General features: G+C 38.0%; 1 protein-coding gene across 2 annotated transcripts in view; it reads left to right on the forward strand.

Annotated features, from left to right (window-relative positions):
* LOC126237177 (2',3'-cyclic-nucleotide 3'-phosphodiesterase-like) overlaps positions 1 to 18,494 on the forward strand; it is an 81,777-nt gene that overhangs the window by 4,894 nt on the left and 58,389 nt on the right. For both annotated transcript variants that reach the window (XM_049947050.1, XM_049947051.1), the window contains one exon: positions 14,562 to 14,653. The gene's annotated coding sequence lies outside the window, so the exon portion shown is untranslated. The remainder of the gene's footprint in view (positions 1 to 14,561; positions 14,654 to 18,494) is intronic.

Here is an 18,494-nt window from a genome sequence, read left to right on the forward strand (position 1 = left end):
GGTGCTCAAAGAAGGTGTCTTTATACTGGTCATGTGGATTCACTGGAATAACATCTAGGATCTCACATATGAGATTGAAGACCCATCAAACTACTCATTGATCAATGTACATGCACCCACAGAAGTATCAGATGACCAGGATCGTGTTCTTCGGTTGACCTAAATAGCTCAATTGAAGAATGGGATACTAGTGAAAAAGGGGGAGGGGCAGAAGTAACGTTAGTATGGATTACCTCAGTTGACATATATGAGTTATATTCCGACCATGAGTTGATATGTATGGGTTAACTGCAGTACAGGATACAAATTTAGCGTATGTTGACTTGTTCGTCTTTGCTAGCACTAGTACCCTATTCCTCTTTTGACCAATGTGTGTCAGCTGCAGTACGGAATAGTGCTACTAGCATCTGATTCTTCAGTTGATACTAATACTAACAAAGACGAAAGACATATATACATAAAATTTGTATCCCATAATGCATACAGGGTACTAATGCTAACGAAGATGAAAAAATCGATGTACGTAACATTGGCATCCTGTATCTCAGTTGAACTACGCAAAGGTGAAAAAACCCTTGATAGTAATAGTAAAAACTGGAAAATTTCATAGTAGTACTAGAGATGGTGAAAAAACTGACAACAATAAAATTTATATCCCATACTTCAGTTGAACTACGCATGCCAACTGAAGAATAGGATATTACTGCTAGCGAAGACAAAAAAACAACATACGTAACATTGGCATTGTGTACTTCAGTTGAGCTTCAAAGTTAGTATCCTGTTTTTCACTTTAGGTGTATAAGCCAATAGAAGAACAGGATACTAATACAGGTGCAGGCAAAAAATAGCGGTATACATAACATTTGTATCCTGTACTTCAGTTGACATATGTAAGTAGGTAGCTTTTTTCATTTTTGCTAGCACTAGTATCCTGTTCTTGAGTGGACCTATGGAAGTCAACTGAAGTACAGGATACAAATTTTTCTTTATTGATCTGTTTTGCCTTCGATAGTACTAGTATCTAAAAAAAAAAGAACTGCTGTAAAATTTGTATCCCATACTGCAGTTAAGGTAAATAAATCCATAGCTGCAAACAAAAATCAAAAAGTAAGAATTGTCCAGAATGAAAAAACAGTTCTTCCAAAATACCTCAAAGTACTGAATGAATTGCAGCAAACAAATGATTTAAATTAATACAAGTGCCAAAAATCATACACAATGTTTAGCCTTGTCTTTTAAAAACACATTCATTTGTTTCAGTTTACAGTGATGATGCCTCACCACAGAAAATAACCGATTTATTATCTGTTGTTGTTGTTGTTGTTGTTGTTGTGGTCTTCAGTCCTGAGACTGGTTTGATGTAGCTCTCCATGCTACTCTATCCTGTGCAAGCTTCTTCATCTCCCAGTACCTACTGCAGCCTACATCCTTCTGAATCTGCTTAGTGTATTCATCTCTTGGTCTCCCTCTACGATTTTTACCCTCCACGCTGCCCTCCATTACTAAATTGGTGATCCCTTGATGCCTCAGAACATGTCCTACCAACCGGTCCCTTCTTCTAGTCAAGTTGTGCCACAAACTCCTCTTCTCCCCAATTCTATTTAATACCTCCTCATTAGTTATGTGATCTACCCATCTAATCTTCAGCATTCTTCTGTAGCACCACATTTCGAAAGCTTCTATTCTCTTCTTGTCCAAACTGGTTATCGTCCATGTTTCACTTCCATACATGGCTACACTCCATACAAATACTTTCAGAAACGACTTCCTGACACTTAAATCTATACTCGATGTTAACAAATTTCTCTTCTTCAGAAACGATTTCCTTGCCATTGCCAGTTTACATTTTATATCCTCTCTACTTCGACCATCATCAGTTATTTTACTCCCTAAATAGCAAAACTCCTTTACTACCTTAAGTGTCTCATTTCCTAATCTAATTCCCTCAGCATCACCCGACGTAATTCGACTATATTCCATTATCCTCGTTTTGATTTTCTTGATGTTCATCTTATACCCCCCTTTCAAGACACTGTCCATTCCGTTCAACTGCTCTTCCAAGTCCTCTGCTGTCTCTGACAGAATTACAATGTCATCGGCGAACCTCAAAGTTTTTATTTCTTCTCCATGGATTTTAATGCCTACTCCGAATTTTTCTTTTGTTTGCTTTACTGCTTGCTCAATATACAAATTGAATAGCATCGGGGAGAGGCTACAACCCTGTCTCACTCCCTTCCCAACCACTGCTTCCCTTTCATACCCCTCGACTCTTATAACTGCCGTCTGCTTTCTGTACAAATTGTAAATAGCCATTTGCTCCCTGTATTTTACCCCTGCCACCTTCAGAATTTGGAGGAGTGTATTCCAGTCAACATTGTCAAAAGCTTTCTCTAAGTCTACAAATGCTAGAAATGTAGGTTTGCCTTTTCTTAATCTTTCGTCTAAGATAAGTCGTAGGGTCAGTATTGCCTCACGTGTTCCAACATTTCTACGGAATACAAACTGATCTTCCCCGAGGTCGGCTTCTACTAGTTTTTCCATTCGTCTGTAAAGAATTCGCATTAGTGTTTTGCAACCGTGACTTATTAAACTGATAGTTCGGTAATTTTCACATCTGTCAATACCTGCTTTCTTTGGGATTGGAATTATTATATTCTTCTTGAAGTCTGAGGGTATTTCGCCTGTCTCGTACATCTTGCTCACCAGATGGTAGAGTTTTGTCAGGACTGGCTCTCCCAAGGCTGTCAGTAGTTGTAATGGAATGTTGTCTACTCCCGGGGGCCTTGTTTCGACTTAGGTCTTTCAGTACTCTCTCAAACTCTTCACGCATTATTGTATTTCCCATTTCATCTTCATCTACATCCTCTCCCATTTCCATAATATTCTCCTCAAGAACATCAAAGAACATCACCCCTCCCCCCCCCCCCCCCCCCCCTGTATAGACCCTCCGTATACTCCTTCCACCTTTCTGCTTTCCCTTCTTTGCTTAGTGCTGTGTTTCCATCTGATCTCTTGATATTCATGCAAGTCGTTCTCTTTTCTCCAAAGGTCTCTTTAATTTTCCTTTAGGCGGTATCTATCTTACCCCTAGTGAGATAAGCCTCTACATCCTTACATTTGTCCTCTAGCCATCCCTGCTTAGCCATTCTGCATTTCCTGTCGATCTCATTTTTGAGACATTTGTATTCCTTTTTGCGTGCTTCATTTACTGCATTTTTATATTTTCTCCTTTCACCAATTAAATGCAGTATCTCTTCTGTTACCCCCGGACTTCTACTAGCCCTCGTCTTTTTACCTACTTGATCCTCTGCTGCCTTCACTGTTTCATTCCTCAAAGCTACCCATTCTTCTTCTACTGTATTTCTTTCCCCCATTCCTGTCAATTGTTCCCTTATGCTCTCCCTGAAACTCTGTACAACGTCTGGTTCTTTCAGTTTATCCAGGTCCCATCTCCTTAAATTCCCACCTTTTGGCAGTTTCTTCAATTTTATTCTACAGTTCATAACCAATAGATTGTGGTCAGAGTCCACATCTGCCCCTGGAAATGTCTTACAATTTAAAACCTGGTTCCTAAATCTCTGTCTTACCATTATATAATCTATCTGAAACCTGTCAGTATCTCCAGGCTTCTTCCATGTATATAACTTCCTTTTATGATTCTTGATCCAAGTGTTAGCTATGATTAAGTTGTGCTCTGTGCAAAATTCTACCAGGCGGTTTCCTCTTTCGTTTCTTACCCCCAATCCATATTCACCTACTACGTTTCCTTCTCTTCCTTTTCCTACTATCGAATTCCAGTCACCCATGACTATTAAATTTTCGTCTCCCTTCACTATCTGAATAATTTCTTTTATCTCATCATACATTTCTTCAATTTCTTCGTCATCTGCAGATCTAGTTGGCATATAGACTTGTACTAATGTTGTATGCGTGGGCTTCATGTCTATCTTGGCTAAAATAATGTGTTCACTATGCTGTTTATAGTAACTTACCTGAACTCCTATTTTTTTTATTCATTATTAAACCTACTCCTGCATTACCCCTATTTGATTTTGTATTTATAACCCTGTATTCACCTGACCAAAAGTCTTGTTCCTCCTGCCACCGAACTTCACTAATTCCCACTATATCTAACTTCAACGTATCCATTTCCCTTTTTAAATTTTCTAACCTACCTGCCCGATTAAGGGATCTGACATTCTACGCTCCGATCTGTAGAATGCCAGTTTTCTTTCTCCTGATAACGACGTCGTCCTGAGTAGTCCCCGCCCGGAGATCCGGATGGGGGGACTATTTTACCTCCGGAATATTTTACCCAAGTGGATGCCATCATCATTTAATCATACAGTAAATCTGCATGCCCTCGGGAAAAATTATGTCTGTAGTTTCCCCTTGCTTTCAGCTATTCGCAGTACCACAACAGCAAGGCCGATTTGGTTATCATTACAAGGCCAGATCAGTCAATCATGCAGACTGTTGCCCCTGCAACTACTGAAAAGGCTGCTGCCCCTCTTCAGGAACCACACATTTGTCTGGCCTCTCAACAGATACCCCTCCGTTGTGGTTGCACCTACGGTACGGCTATCTGTATCGTTGAGGCACGCAAGCCTCCCCACCAACGGCAAGTTCCTTGGTTCATGGGGAAGATATGAAATATATTATTATTATTATTAATTTTTTTATTTATTATCTATGACTCGAAAATAAAGACATTAAATTCTGTGAGTAAACTATAATGTCATTGGTCAAACCTGACGCATTGTATCTCATTTTTCAGTTGACCCGAAATGTACTTAAGGTCAGCAGTGTAAAGCAATTCTGTACAGGCGATACTGCATGTTAAATTGTATTTGGTGCAGCACAGGCTTGTGTTGCTTGGCATTTCATCTCTTCAGAAGTTATCAGTATTACCTTGTAAACCTCTTTTAAATTTCTCTGTACAGAAAAGTTAGGTGTTAAGTTTGATGGTTTTGCGGGTTGCGATGTGTTTCTTCAGTGACTGACTCAGTGATCTTCAGTGTTCTGCTGCCTGTAATTGTGTGTATGGAATAGGGCAGATCACATCCATCATGATTTATTACAGGCCATGTGTCTAGTGGGATGTCTTCCAGTAACTGTGGCAGCTCATCTGTTAGGAACTGTGGAAACTTGTGGCCTAAAGTCCCATAAATAAAATGGATGAATGATGCCATTATTGGAAAGGCAGCAGTTTACATTGAGTGACTTAAGAACGTTGCCAGCTGTGCAGTGTGATTTATTCTCTTTTCTGTAACAATCTTGCACGACAAAATCTGAAGTTGAATACAGTAGTAGTTATCTTCTTTAATTTAAGGGGAAAAATTGATTATGTGCGTAAAATGGTATTCTTGCATAATTTGAAACATTGCAATAGTATGTGAAAGTTCATTATTAGTTTCTTATTTAATGGTGTTAGTTTGCTCTTCTTTCTTCCCTACCTTTTATGTGTGTGTGATCTGGCACAAAAATTAATAAACACATCCAGAATGTTTTGTTTGCAGTTGCAGAGAGTCATTGGGACATGGGTAGAATATGATGCAAAAATAGTAGCAGATAGTGTAGTGCATAACATAAGGGAGATGTGTTTTTGATACTGTAATTATTGTGTATCCTACCTGTAATAAAACACAGTACTTAGCAATTGAAACACAGCACATGTCAAAATGTCTTTTTATTAGTGCAAGATAATCAAGGCATCAGTGAAGGTCTGTGTCTTAAATATGTAGGACTGAAGGGATACAAAGATATTTCTTTGCTAGTATTGCATTCAGGAACATACGTTGAAGTTCGGTGCTGCTGTCTTCATTGTCAGTAATATCCACTGTCACTGAAAATAAAAGACAAAAGCTTATTTAATTTGCTTATTTTCACTCTCTTATGCGGTAAGGTATTGCAATGTAACTGAATGCATTTGCAAAAGTAATTCTTATCTCTGTAAAGGGCTTGTAAAATGATTTATGTTGCCGTTACATAAGGGTCAGTCCAGATGAAGTGGTTTTCAAATATTTTAATTTTTTATATGTAGTTACCTATAATTGAGAAGTTCAAAACAGTTTTTTTAAAAAACTTTACCTTTCACGTTTACTGAATGGTGGCCATTTTTGTTTGTAAGCACGCAACAATGTTTCAGTTTAGAGACGTTAGAAAAAATATGAATGTTAGCAAAAATATGAATATCTCTGCACTGAGTTAAGTTACAACATTACAATGGACATGATTGTTTTCAGAAAAGTGTGTCTACAACATTGTCTATTACACAAAATACCCTAAATTCAAAAATAACCAGTGAAAATGACCTCCAAAATTTGGTATCCAATTTTCAAAAATCCGCTTTTTAGGCCCAAAAATAACAAACAAGGGAGTGATTTATGGGAGTCTATTTTTTTCCTATAGTTAGATATCATACACTACTAGTCTCCTATAGAGCATGAATACTTATGTTTCCTTAATTTTTTATGAATTTTTGAAATTTGAAAATTTTCATTTTTTGTAAAGTTTGGGGTTAGTTATTCCAGGTGGGACTGAATATAAAAATATGAGTTTTGCGCAGTTTGTACACCTATATGATTGCAACGTACTGTAAAAATTTCAATATTGATATATGGCTGTGAACAAAGATACAAATTTTTTGAAAATGAGGAGATAATTCACATTACTATGAAACTTGATATTGGCGGGATATAATCAATTATTATTGAAGTAAGGTACTGAATTATATACAAAAAGTGGAAACATCACTGAAATTAACATTTATATTATTTTGACCTACTTAAAATAAATATTTTCAATTGACGCCCTTCGAGATGCAACTGTTCCTAAACCTGGTGGTGAATGTTAAGAACATTTATTTCTTCAGACAGCTGCTGTGATTTAGAATAAGACCTCCCAGTTGCTGTGGTAAGTTCAAGCACTGAAAGTTTCCTTAAAACATTTTTCATTGATATCCAAACTTTGTCACTAGTAGATTTCTTGAATGATGTTCTTGGGCCAGCAGGGTGGTAAAAATGCACAAAAACATCATTGTTTTCAAAACTTATTCTTTCAACCTCTGCAAGCCACCACTGCCCATCATACACATATGCCACTATGTCATTCCATGTTCAAAACAGAGATGTAATTTTACTGACAATGATGATCATAAATTTCGGTTTCTAATGTTACAACTAAGTTTTCTGCAGTGCCAAGGAATTTGTGGAAATGCCTTGTTCCTGTTATTGCTATACAGTTTTCAAATCTGGTTTGAAGTGTTGTTTTCATATGCAGAACCACTTCTTCTTTCTTGATCATAAAATAGGTAATGCCTTTAATATTATACTTGCAAAAGACATACGTGTCCTGTACTGTGAAAATTTGGTCTGTGGTTAGTCTTTGTAGGCTGGCTTTACTTCACATTTTGTTGTACCTCCTACTCCATCCCGTGCATTTTTACCATGGCAAATGCAAAAAAGTTCCATTCAGCCTCCAACCCAGTCTACTTTGTGGTTGCACAGATTTGAAAAATTATTTTTGTTCTTATACCGACTACCACTTCCATTTGAAAAGTAATCAGCTTCTCAACCTTGTGAAAATTTTCTTTTATGTTACTTATTACATACTTTTGAAACACATGTGCAGCCAAAGTGTTGTGCTCCAAGTAGTCACTTAGAATGCAAATTGAAGAACTGCAAACTTCATCTTTCTCATTTTTAAAGTAGTGAATAAATGGATGCACTGTTGCATGGTCATTGACTCAGTGGTACCCTAGTATTGCATCATCAACCACGAATGTAAAATTTTCTGCAAAATCAGCTAGCACTATGAATTCAGTTTCATTAAGTTCTGCTTTTTTGTCCTTCAAAAACTTACTTTGGACTTTAGAAACATAGTGGTGACTTTTGAGTTCTTTTAAGTTATCAATTAAAGATTCCAAGTACTCTTCCTGAGATTTAACCACTGTTATCATTTCTTGCCTGTCAGTTGTGACCCACTATTCGAAGGTAATACTGTCTGGCATTTTATCATCATATTCGTGAAACAGTTCAGTAACAGTTCCCTTACCAGGGCATTTATTACACAAACTCGTCATGCAGTCATAACTGTTAAGTGTCTCAGACCATAAATCTAGTAACTCTTTGCAGTTAAGATCACTGAGTTTTGCACCCACAATCATCAGTTTGACATTTTGATGATATAAACAAACACATGTCTGTTCCTGAGGATCCAGCCAAAATATACCACTTAGGGCCGAGGTCACAATATTTTGACCTTCCAATTTTGCATTCAGGATGAGAATTTTTGAAAGCTACATAAAGTTCATTTAAATTTGACAGCACTATTCGTTCCCCCCCCCCCCCCCCCCCCCCCCCCCCCCCACTGTCTTGGCCATGAGTAGGGGAGCAAACTTAAAATTTTAACTTTTTCCTCTTTAGATGTCAGTGAACATTTAATTTTTAATGTCTCTATGAAGCTCAGATATTCAGTGTCAGATGATGCTGGTGGTAGGTTTTCATCTTCTTTAGAACTAATGTTGGTAACTGTATTATTAAAGCATGATTCCAAGTCTTTTTCTAATTTTGTCTGAAATTTGTTGTACCTTATTTTCAATAGCTGCTTTTCTTTTTCTGCTACTTAATTTTATTATTTTTGAAGCAGGAGGTATGTCTAACTTAGAACAAGCAAAATCCAATATGCTAACAGTTTCCTCATTGGGAATATAAATGCCATTAACAAGGTTACATGATTCAGGTTCTGGATTCACAACAAATATCTTTTAGTAACAATTTGGGCACAGGGAATTTCCAGGAATCACATTATGTTTCACTGGGGCAGCTGTTTCACTCTTGCATAACAAGGACAAATGTCCATGTTTTATTTCCGTCAAACCTTTAGTAATAGGCTTTTTATGAACTTTAAGTGGATCACAGCACTTTCTTCCAAATATATTTCTTCTCATGATACTTACACACTAATGATATAGAAGAAATTACTCGAAATTTAAACAAAGTTTATGTAACTTCATCAAAGTCATTGACATTTTTCAAGTTTTTTGAAACTGAACCGTAAACTGTTTTGTGACACACTTCACTTGCTATCAGTCCAACAGAGCACTCTTCATCCATGTTATTGCATTCCAGTTAATCTCTTAAAATTAATTACAAATTACACACAGAACAAAGCACATAATACATTCTACACTCTCGATGAAGTATGTACATCCACTCTAACAGAGGTTTCAGAACAAAGTGACTACAACAATGCCACACCCTGCAATAATGTACTTCTACAATGCCATACCCAGCAATAATGTACTTCTTTATCGACAATAAACCTAAACGGAATGGGCATTTTTATTACTATAGAACAAAAGCGAAAGCTATTGTTTAATATTGCATTATTAAAAAAAATAAACTAAATGAATGTTGGGTTATAGTGTTAACTAAATATATATTTCAAGCCTAAAATGTTGTATCCCAAAGCAGTTTTATACATACTGATGACTCCTAAATCACTGGATATGGGAAGTGCGTTCTACATCCCAAATTTGTAGTAGATATGTAAATTTAAACTACCAACAAAGGCAAACATCTTTTGCTATTTTATTGTGGAAAATGATTGCCCCCTTTTCATCCGTGTGTGTAAAATCTTCATTTTCCAGGATGCTGAATTTTTTGCTTAAATTACTCTGATATACCTTCCTATTCTTAGATAAATTCTCACAATCTGCCAATCTTACTTCTGACCTGGTATCCTGTTTCTTTATAGCTTTATATTGCCTGTGGTGTGGTTTTGCTCATTGTTTTGCCCTCAACATTGCATTGCCTGTTGTTTATAAACTAAATTTTGTCCACTGTAGGGTATTTTATATATGCGTGATCACCACTAAACTGCTTGAGTATTGAATGGTCATGCAAGCATCTACCTTGGGGACATCAAGTACCAAGTAACTGAACATGATCTCGAGGGATCTTAGTGCCTGCTATAGCACGTGGCCTATTCGGATTCTCTCACCTGACACACTAGTTTCCTGAAATCTGGAGATGGAAAATTGCCCTCCAACACAGCCACACTTACCAATGCCCTACTGGGCTTAATCTACATTAACAGACACCATGCATCTCTCGTTTTTTTTCTTTAAACCTTCTTTTTCACCGTTCTTCATTCCCCTTCCTCCCGTCTTTCAGATTTCTGTGTTTTTCTACTTTCCTAATTCTCAATTCCACATCTTGCATTGCCCTTGTTATTCCTCCACTGAAGCTGGCACAAACGCTTTCCAGTGTACCATCGCTCACCACATACTGTCTGTGACTTCTCTCCCTTCATCTTTGCCTATCTTCATCCTCACTGCAGGTGGTCCTTCTTCGCGTGGGGTATGAGTGTCCTGCCTTCCCCTTTTAACCTTCTGTACTTGGTTCCTCTCTCCTCCTCAAGGGAGGAGCAAATTATTTTAAGAGCTAGGATAGTGTCATCACTTGCACTGTTATGTTTAGCAATACTAAACATGTCGCATTCTGCAGCTAAGTACTGGCCTGCAGTTCTGTCTCTTGTTGTTACTCTTCTTGTTGGAATTTTCATTATTATTAATACAGATTGCTACTCACCATATAGTGGAGATGTTAAGTCACTGATAGGCACAACAGAAAGACTGTTAAACAAGTAAGCTTTCAGCCAAAAGGCCTTCTCCTGAATTAGACAACACACACACACACACACACACACACACACACACACACACACACACACACACACACACACACGACCACTGTTTCTGTCTGGCCTCAGCAGGCAGAGGCTATGTGTTTGCGAGTTGGCATTTGTGTGAATGTGTATGTGTGTATGTTGCCTAATTCAGAAGAATGCCTTTTGCCCAGAAGCTTACTTGTTTAGCAATCTTGTTTGTTGTGCCTGTCTGTGACTCAGCATCTCCACTACATGATGAGTAGCAATCTATTGTTTTTATAATATTGTCATTATTCAACCCTGGATTTTCCATTGTTTAATGGAATTTGCCTTTGGTACCAATAATAATAATAATAATAAGGTAATTTTATAATAAATAGTTATCCCAATTTCATAAAAAAGTTTGCTGAAGCCTCATGAAAATACAGGGTGTATCAAAAAGGATCATACGAATTAAAAAAATTACAACTGTTATGTTATTTGAGATATGCATGTGAACAGCGTACTGTTGGAAAGAGCAAACTTTCAAGTTTTACACAGTTCCTGCTATGTAGCAGCAGTGCGGGAATTTTTAAATCAAAGGATTACTGAACGATGGATTGCTCGTACTGGACCAGATTACATTACTGGCCTCCAAGGACACTGTACCTGACTGTATGTGATTATTTCTTGTGTGGAGGGGGGTTATGTGCGACTGTTACCAACAACAGTGAATGAATTGACATCGCATAACAGTGACTGTGGAAGCTATAACTCAAGACATACTCGCTACAATGTGGGAACAATTTGAAAACCGCATTGCCATATGCCACGTATCTCGAGGGGCCTTGGTATGAAAAAAATCTTTGAGTTTCACATTCATAAAGAAACAAAATTCAGTGTCTATGTGTATTAGTTTCAGAAAGATAGACATGACAAATTGGATGATTCTTTTTGATACACATTGTATTTTGTATCTGATCCTTTGGGAACAGACCATACAGAGTAGAAGCCCTCTTCCCTTTTGACAAGGAGCAGTTGTAACCAGTCATGTGGGACTACAGGTGGATTGTGATATGTCTTACAATGTAAGTCTTTGTGGTAACCCAAAAGCTATTTATGTCAGTACTGGGTTGCCATCCATTAAAATCTTCTCTAGAGAAATATATATCATGTGTAAACATCACTTCATGTCTGAGTTCTGGATCTTAGAGTTAATTGGTGCCAAAATACTTCGCAGAACTACATTCAATGAGCTTTGTTACTACAAGTTAGTTTCTATAGAATAACATCATGACAAGTGTGGAACATGCATCCTGATCATGTGCTCAATCTTACTTGTAAGTGATACCTTGTGTACTGATGATGTACATTTGTTATCTGTTGTATCAACAAATTTTTGTTCACTTAAGGATTGTTGATAATAGTGTTCACTGCCAGGAATGCATCCATATTGGCTACAATCTATTTAAAGAATTGTGTTAGAAGGGTAACAAAATTCCCCTAGACAGCAGTTCAGTTGTGGGACTATTTTAGTATTGAGTATTGTGCTACACCATGATACGCTCCTGATTGGCATTTCCATCAGAGCCCACAAACACTTTGCAGAACTCATTGAAATGAAACATAGCAAAAATAAATTTTCTTTACAACTACATGACATTCTCTTCAGTTTCTTTCTGCTAATGCTACTTTCAGTCAGTTTTAATCAGAGGGGTTTGTGGCAAAAAAGTGTTTCCACAGTACAAATTCAGTAAAGGAAGTAGATCCTTGACAAGTCTGATGTGACTGAATTTGGTGTGTGGGTTGAAAGTTAGAACTATTACAGGTCTGAAACCTGTGTGGGATTAACATTCTTGGTGGATAAATTGACAACAATGCCCAGGGTTTGTTTGAGTTATGTTTTTTTTTTTATGTTTGAGGAGTGCTTTGTGGGAGGAGGCAGGTAAAAGAGGGTAAGATGTGAGTGTTAATGTGGGTTGACTTGCAGGTTTGCTGGAGGTAGGACAATTCTTGTGTAGCAGGGAGGCAGGAGATGGGGGTGGCCATTTAGAGATTTTCCATTCCAGCTTGCCTTTCTGACAATTCCAGCTGTCACATCTCTGAAGCCTCCTTCCCTGCATTCCACAAAACCTAGAACTCAAACAAACAGAGGACAGTGTTGTCAAGTTAAACAGAAACCCTTTCGCACTAAATGTATTTCTTTACGGCCTTTAAGGGAATATGTGTTACCACTTCTGTATGCTCCTGGCATCTAGTCGCAGTCTGCTGCAACAGCTATAGTTTATGTTTGTTGTGAAATATAGCCTTCAGGACTGTGGGAAGTATATGTCCCACCAAATAACGGTCTTTAAATGGTTATTGGGAAATATGGTTACTACCAAAGTAGTTTCTGGAAGGTGCTTGGGAAGTATACTTATTACAAAATTAATCTGTCATTTGTGATCCTTGGGAAACATATTTACCACTATGTTAGGGGTAGCCAAAAGATTTTGGGAATACGTTTTAGCCTCTGTCTATGCCTGACATCATGTGGTAGTACACTGCACCGGAGGTATGAAAACTGTTACAGCACTAGTTTCTGTTTGTCATGAGATCACTACTGTTGTTGGAACACGTTGCTTTGTTTCTGAGATATGCATTATTGTGACCTGCATCAGCTTGTATCTTTATTGTATGATAAAGTTTCAAGGATTGTTTTCACATTGTGGTAAATAAGCTTTAATATCCGTAGCAAATATTTTTTTAAATTAAGTAAAAGAAAACATAAAGTAAAAACAGAAAACGCTGTTCCTTATTTTTTTACGTGTAATGGCAACATGTAACAGCTTACAAGTGGGTAATCCATTTATCCCCATCGTTTTAAAACCTCACAAAGGTGCTGTGGTGATATATGTACCACCATAGTTTTTGGTCCTAAATCATAAAAATAAAATTATCAAAAAATTAATATAATCAGTTGATCACAATTGTTATAGGATAGAACAAAAATTATCTCCACTGAGTTGCTATGAAAAATGTTCCCTAAAAGGGTTAAGAACCTCAATCCCACAAAATTTTCAATCCTCTCCTAAGGCCTCACTTTCAGCTCCAGACCCAGATTCCATCACCCTGTGCTGATCAAGGATGTGCCCCCTTCACCCAGACCTTACAAGGGAAACACCTTTTTAGCTGCAAACTGCTCCACTAAAAGCTAACCATGAACCTTGCCTCTCCTAGATCATACCACTGCCCTATCGTGACCTAACCATACTCAGATATAACTGCCACCTGGTTAACTTCAAGGAACACTTCAACCAGCTTCATGTTCCTTTCCCAAATGTCTCAAATTCAGTGTAGGAAAAGAGCAGTCACCTACAATCTTAAAAGAGACCATGGTGTGATCATTCCTCCTTCCGTATAAAGGCTCCATACAGTTGTTCACAAACCACAGTTCTTACCTGACAGAGGGTCTCCATGAAATGTCTGATTTGGTTTTCAAGATGCGTTCAGAGATACTATTAAGATGCTTTTATTAATTTTTTTTTGTTTCAACCCATGACAATTCATGTTATTGTACAGTAATACCCCGACTTACATTGTCCCATTTTACAAAAATCTGGAGTTAATGGCCAGCCGCTGTGGCTGAGCGGTTCTAGTCGCTTCAGTCCGGAACCGCGCTGCTGCTATGGTCGCAGGTTCGAATCCTGCCTCGGGCATGGATGTGTGTGATGTCCTTGGGTTAGTTAGGTTTAAGTAGTTCTAAGTCTAGGGGACTGATGACCGCAGAGGTTAAGTCCCATAGTGCTTAGAGCCATTTGAGTTTTGTAGTTAACGCGATATTGCTGTTTGAGCACCATGCATCTCTCTTCATGCTCTCAGCCCACGTAGTGTTTGGCTTACAACAGATTTGGTCTTGTTACTTGCAGGTATGTGTTATCCATGGAGCTGGCTTGATTGAGAGATTCTAACTGTTCCATCCAAATGAAGCAGAACTGATTCATTTGCAGCAACAAGAAAAGTAAGTCATTATCATTGGAATGTGTACTTAACATTATCAAAGACTTCAATGCAAAAACTAAAATTTGTGAACTGGTAAAAATCTGTGAATTGGTAGAGAAGTATGATCTGCTGGAATCAACGGTAGAATAATTATAACAGATGTGAAAAATGCTCAGTCTTTGAATTCTAGTAGCATTCGGGTGGAAACAATGTTTGTTGATTAGAACATGGTGTGCTCTCAAGCTAAGCTGATTTTTGAGAGACTGAAAGTAGTTCAGGAGATGGTCAAAGATAAAACGTTTAAAGCTAGTAATGGTTGATTTAGGCAATTCAAAAGTTGTTATAATTGGCGTAGCATAGCAGAAAATGAAGCACCAAGCACTGATAAAGAGACTGTGCATCTCTGTTCAGAGAAGGCAGTGTGTAAGGTTTCAAAGCAGCCAAAGATCAATTGACGGTGACAGCTGGTGTGAAAGCAGCTGGTGATTGCAAATTAAAACCTCTCTTCGTTTATCACTCATGAAATCCAAAAGCTTCAAAAAATTCATGTAAAGCTGGGTTGCCTGTGATTTGGAAGTTAAATGCTAAAGTTTTGGTGACAGCTTCCCTTTTTGAGGACTGGTTTGGTCATCACTGCACACCTGAAGTGGAATGTTATTGCCAGTTAACACAGATTCCATTTGAAGTGGTTCTATTAATCAACAGTGCACAAGGTCACCATCCTGTTACTCTAATTAATTCCGATCTGCACGTAAAAGTTTTACTTTTGCCGCTGAATGCAATCAGCTTCTTCAACCAGTGAACCAGGGAGCTATGAAAACATTTAAAGCTTACAACATGAGACGATAGTTTGCACATCTGCATGAAGGTAACACTAACTTGAAATGGAATCTGGGAAAACTGTCCCCCCCCCCCCCCCATTTTTTTTCTCCTACCACTGAAACACTGAAACCTAGGGGGAATCAGCACCAGGCTCTCATGAAATTGATAATGTGATTGAGGAAGTGGTCAATCTTGCCAGACAATTAAATTTAATGGTGGATAGCAATGACATTCAAGAACTGCTAGTTTCACACAGTCAGTTTCTGACAACTGACGAGCTTACAGAAATGCTTAAGCAAAAGCAAAACATCGAACAGTGTGATTCTTTAAACATAGTTCAATCAGAAGATCAAATGATAGATGCAAACTTGAGAGAAGGCCCCAGTGAAATTGAAAAAGGGTTAAAAAATTTAGAAGAAATAGATTCCAACAAAATATCACTTCTGCTTCATAATCGTGCTAAAAAAAATTACTGGCATGGTATGAGGAAATTTTGCTCGAGGAAAAAAAAAATAACTTTTCAGACAACATTATTAGTTTTAATGAAGCTTTTTATGCCATAATAACTTTGGTTTACATTGTTGCAGTGCATAATACTTTACTGTAATATAATTTTGTTATTTTGTTGAACATTTTATTAAACATTTTTCTTCTAAATCACATCGTTTAATAATAATAATAATAATAATAATGATAATAAAATGATAATAATCCTTGTACATACATCTGTGTCAAAGTCATACTATACCAAAAGTCCAGCATAACCTCCAATTTCCACTAAAATTCCTTGGATCACCTCCAAACTTCTCTCCAAAATCCACCTCTGTTCATGTAAAGTATTCCCCGCCCCCCTGTACTTTACAATACCTTTTGTACAGTTCTTAAAATCTACAAACTTAATCACTCTGGACATTCCCTTGTAGTTGATTACTACTTCCACAAAAGGAAATTTCTAATTGACCAACAACCCATTACCCACATGCTAACTTCTTGTAACAATGATACAGACTACTTTCATTTGTCTATACCCATTGTTTTTGTGCCATTAAGCACTAATTGTCTAAATGTCCTGCTGACTCCAAATTCTTAACCTCTTTCCTTGTAAGCTTAACTATCCCTATCCTTATCCACAAGTATACAAATAAATCAATGAGACAGCTGCGGGCATCCACACAGCACCTTCGTATGCCAGCCTGTTTGTGGGCCATCTACAGGAAACTTTTTTAGACATGTAAGATACTAGAAGCTTTTTCTTGTTTAAGATCATTGATGATCTCTTCTTGATGAGAACCCATTCTTTCACAGCCTTAACATTTTCATTCTTATCTGTTTCACTTGTCCTCTTCATCTCAGTGTACGATCCTCTTGTGTTTCCATCCCTCCGATACCTAAAAAAACTCACACAGAAAGCCAACCAACCATCAACATTTCCTCTATGTTGATAGCAGCCATCCCTTCCATGCTACAAAGTGTTTCCCTTACAGCCTTAGCACTTGTGGATGCTGCATCTGCTGTGTGGGTCAATCTTTTGCCCAGTATGTTGAAGCACACAAATGCCCATAAAACTTCCAACTAGCCCCACAATCCCTCCATATTGCACATTATCACCTGGGACTGGGAAATGTTCACCACTTCATCTGCCATGTCTTCTACTACCTTCCATCCTGCTCTGAACAACCTACCCACAATCTTTCCTTCCTATTCTAATGTAGTGTTCTGCTGGCCACTCAGTTTATGAATCATTGTAGTTCATCCTTGTGGCACACCTACCCCAAAGCTCTTGTTACAGGGGTCATATCCCTGTGAAAGCCCATGTAAGTTTTACCCACCCAGTACATCCTCTTGTCTGGTATACCCTGCCCCATCGGTGGCAGGGCCACCTGGAAAAGCAGTCATGTCATATACCAGCTGTACTGTAATTTTTGCACTGCTTTTAATGTGAACATGTTGATGAATCAGCTGTCCACCCAAATGAATGGCTGTCACCAAACTGTAGCCAACAACAAAGTTGACCACCCAGTGGCAGAGTATGCTGCTGTGCAAAACATGCTTAAATGCAGTTGCTGCTTTACAACTTGTTCCATCTTCATAATCCCCCACAATATCAGCTTCTATAAAGTACGCAGATGGGAATTGTCATTAGAATACATCCTTTGATTCTGTTCTCTTCCTGGCTTCCTTTGATTCTGTTCTCTTCCTGGCCTCAATCTCTGTTAGCCCCCTTCCCAAGCCTATCTCCATCCCTTCCGCCATGCCCCCAGTTGAGGCCATTAATCTACATCCATACCATTCTCTCTGAAGTCTCCCTGTTCCTGTGTGTTCTATCCTCCTCTCCCTTGCCTTTCCCAACCCACTCCTCTATTTGAGTGCCGCATGTAAGTCAAGTCATCCTCTTTTCCCTAACTCCTTCCAGCCCCTACTATCATCTTTATTCCTTTCACCTGCTCCACCATTTACAACCCACACTTCAAACAATCTGCAGTGCTGGGACAGTCTAGCTTTACATGTGTTTGTGTTTGTCAGCTGTAGTTGTTTGGTGCTCAGTGGCTTTTAAAAACCTCTCTTCTGTCTCATCTCATTTGCTCCAACCTATTGAAGACAAGTATACGAAACGTTTCCAATAATTTGAGTAGCAAAAAAAGCAGTGGTGGCAGATCAGCAGCTTGTACCAACAGAGCTAGCAGAGAAGCACAGTGAAGAAATGAGGAAGCAAGAAGTAAAAGAACAGTTACATTACTATTTTGCTGTTTACACACAGATATAATCTGATTACTACAGGATTTTGATAATCAACTTCTTTATTTTTTAATTGTTCCTCTGGTCGTTTGATACCACTGCTGGAGACTAAATTGTCTGGAAGGTTAGTGTATATTTTTGTATACAGTTTATTGTCCATTCATCTTAAGGGAAAAAAGAAAGAACAATAAAGATTTCTGTCATAGTTTTATTTTGTTTGTTTGACAAAACGTGATATCAATGTTGAGTTGGTGCCTGGTTTTATTCAGAGACAGTACTCTGGTTGTTACCATACGACAAAT

Source organism: Schistocerca nitens, chromosome 2 (assembly GCF_023898315.1).
Source record: "Schistocerca nitens isolate TAMUIC-IGC-003100 chromosome 2, iqSchNite1.1, whole genome shotgun sequence".
NCBI classification, from domain to species: domain Eukaryota; kingdom Metazoa; phylum Arthropoda; class Insecta; order Orthoptera; family Acrididae; genus Schistocerca; species Schistocerca nitens.